General features: G+C 41.5%; 1 non-coding gene across 1 annotated transcript; it reads left to right on the top strand.

The window, feature by feature from the left end:
- The first annotated feature begins 2851 nt into the window (after positions 1-2851).
- TRNAA-UGC lies at positions 2852-2923 on the top strand. Its single transcript has one exon. It is a non-coding gene; the product is annotated as a tRNA-Ala (tRNA).
- The last annotated feature ends 470 nt before the right edge of the window (positions 2924-3393 follow it).

Raw genomic sequence — 3393 nt, 5'->3', positions numbered from 1 at the left:
TTTGATTTGGGGGTACATGTGAAGGTTTGTTACATGGGTATATGATGATGCTGGGTAAATCGCATGAGGTTTTGAGGGCAATTGATCCCATCACCCAGGTACAGTACCCAAGAGGTAGCTTTTCAAGCCTTTCTGTCCTCCCTCCCACCCCTCCCCATAGTCCCCAGTGTTTGTTGTTGCTATCTTTTATGCCCAGTTTCAATAATATATTTAAATCACTTTGTATATCCAAAAACTTATTTTAAAACGCTATCAATTTTAAAATTATTAGTGAGATATTTCATTTTTAAAAATAGTATTACACATCTTTGAAATCTGGTGTGTATATACAAACATATATTTATTTATTTATTTATTTATTTATTTATTTTTTGAGAAGGAGTCACTGAGGCTGGAGTGCAGTTGTGCAATCTCGGCTCACTGCAACCTCCACCTCCTGGGTTCAAGCAATTCTCCTGCTTCAGCCTCCCGAGTAGCTGGGATTTCAGGTGTGTGCCACCACGTCCGGCTAATTTTTGCATTTTTAGTAGAGATGGGGTTTTACCATGTTGGTCAGGCTGGTCTCGAACTCCTGACCTTGTGATCCACCCACCTTGGCCTCCCAAAGTACTGGGATTACAGACGCCAGCCACTGTGCCTGGCCAAATCTGATATATATTTTACACTTACAACACATCTTAACTTAGACTGGACAATTTCAAGCATTCAATAGCCAATGTGGCTAATGGTAACCATATGGGACAGTGCAGGTGTAAACAGATACTTTATATATTTTTAGGTTTTCTGAATTGAGTATGTATCACATGAGGGTGTTCTGTCTTCAGAATTAAATGTTTAATTCCTCAGAGGAATTCTGTGTAAATAAGCTCATCCTACAGTTTTTACAAAAAAATGTGTTTCAATCGTGTTATTGGTAGGTAGTCAGAAGAGAGCTGCAGACATTTAATTATTTAAAATTCTCCTCTTTTCAAGAGGCAAACAAAAAAGCAGACCTTCATATTATGATGAATTCCCAAGAATCCAGTAGACATCCGGTTTCTCTGAGTGCAACATGACATAATGATGAAGGAGTGTTTCTGCAAACTGTCCTAATATTACTTCCACAGCATCAAAGAGCCAAGATAATCTCCCTAGCATTTACATGCACATACAGACAGGCAGACAAACACACCCATACACACCAGTTCGGTGTGTAACACTTTTCTTGTCTCTATTCAGTGAAACCTAGCATTCAGTGCTTCTTATTTTTATTTTTATTCTGGAAATTCCATCAGCCAACTGAAAGGGCAAGTCTGCCACATAACCTGCTATTTTCTGCCAATTCTAAAATTTGATGAATGTTGGTAAAGGCTCATATATGGGTAAATCAGAATGAGAAAGAGTTAACAGTCACTAGAAATTTGGTGTCAGGAAATGGATTTTCTTCTCATCTTCTTATGTAGTTCAGAGAACATAGTCTTAATCATGGTAAATAATGATAAATACCAGGATTCAAGAACACAGAGGAGCCAACTTAAAAAAAATTTTTTTTTTTACTTTATTATTTATTTATTTATTTTGAGATGGAGTTTCACTCTTGTTGCCCAGGCTGGAGTGCAATGGCATAATCTCGCTCACTGCAACCCCCGCCTCCCAGGTTCAAGCAATTCTCTTGCTTCAGCCTCCTGAGTAGCTGGGATTACAGGTGTGCACCACCACGCCCAGCTAATTTTTGTATTTTTAGTAGAGACAGGGTTTCACCATGTTGGTCAGACTGATCTTGAACTTACAACCTCAGGTGATCCGCCCACCTTGACCTCCCAAATTGCTGGAATTACAGGCGTGAGCCACCACCCCCGGCCTTTTTTTTTTTTTTACAAATATCATGAATAGGTTTGTAATTCCCAAATCTAAAAGGACCCTTTTTAGCCTTTATCCACCCTCCATGCAATGTGCCTACTGCTACTAATGCTCACAAATCCCAGGCTGGAGACAGAGTCAATTGCCTGAGTTCTCCGTGTGACATCCTCACAATGCGCCCCACAGATATACTGAATTTCGCATGAGCCAAGCTAAGTTATCTTCTCCATCTTCCAATCTTTCTCCTATTCCTTAAAGAGTTGTTAAAAACTCCCCCTTTCTGCACCTCCTTCTGTTTGGCAAGAGCCTGTTTGTTTTTCTAAACCACTTTCCCCCCATACCTCTTAAACCTGTTCTACTTATTTTTTATCTCACCCTCATAATTCAACTCTTCTCGTCATCCCCAGAGGTGTTGTTTCACTCACACCTTACAATTTTTTCTTTTCTTTTCTTTTTGTTTTTGATACAGAGTCTCACTCCATCACCCACACTGGAGTGCAGTGGCGTGATCCATAGCTCCCTGCCACCTCCAGCTCCCAAGGTCGAGTGATCCTCCTGCCTCAGCCTCTGGAATAGCTGTGAGTACAGGCGCAGGACACCATGCCAGCTAAAGACCCTGATGATGAAATGCTGAGTGCATCGCTCTCAGGTTTTCTTCTGACTGTGACTTTCCTCAATCACATCTAACCTTTAATATTCCGGCTGAGAAAACAACAAATATGAAGCATTTTAGGTAAGAAAAAGCTGAATTTCAGTAGCTTTGTGTCATTTCTGAAAGAAATCAAAAGAATGCAAAACTAGAATTTGATTCCTTGCCAAGCATAACAGAAGAAGGAGATCCTAATAACTCAACGTTTTAAAGCCACAATGAAAACTTATTGTGGCGGTTGTCTGGCACTTTTCCAGCTGCAGACGCTCCATAATACTAACCACTACTACCAGCATGCTCACGGAGAGTCTCAGAAAATGAAAGTTACCTCCTGAAAATTATTATAAAATAGTCTTTCAGGAAGGGGGTGTAGCTCAGTGGTAGAGCGCATGCTTTGCATGTATGAGGCCCTGGGTTCGATCCCCAGCACCTCCAAACGGTGGTTTTGCTCTGGCAGTGCTCAAACCTAATTCTCAAGCAACATGGCCTTCTGCTTCCTCACCTTTTTCTATCCTATTTCTGCATATATGGAGAGTAAAAATGTAACCCAATGGATTGCCCTCACTTACGTCCCATCGCTATGCTGTAAGCCTCGACATCACCTAAGGCGATTGCGACCGCAGAAGGAAAACGAGAAAGAAATGAGGGGGGAAAGAAGAATGAGGTCCCAAGAGGGCCTCTTGAAAGCAAACAAAAGCGTGCACATCAACAGGCGGCTCACTTTGGCATCGGTTTTGTACTATGATTAAAGAGAAGGAAAGACTGTAGAAGAAGAAGGGGAGAGAAGCGCCCCCCGGGCATTTTGTTTTGGTCGTTGTTTTTGTTTTCTGAGCCAAATCCAGAGTCAAAGCATCTGTCCACTGATTTCTCTCCCTGTCGACCTGCGCAGAGAGCACAGCCACAAG

The sequence above is a fragment of the Mandrillus leucophaeus genome, unplaced genomic scaffold (genome assembly GCF_000951045.1).
Source record: "Mandrillus leucophaeus isolate KB7577 unplaced genomic scaffold, Mleu.le_1.0 Scaffold392, whole genome shotgun sequence".
Classification (NCBI taxonomy): Eukaryota; Metazoa; Chordata; class Mammalia; order Primates; family Cercopithecidae; genus Mandrillus; species Mandrillus leucophaeus.
This window is presented reverse-complemented; position numbering and strand designations above follow the sequence as displayed.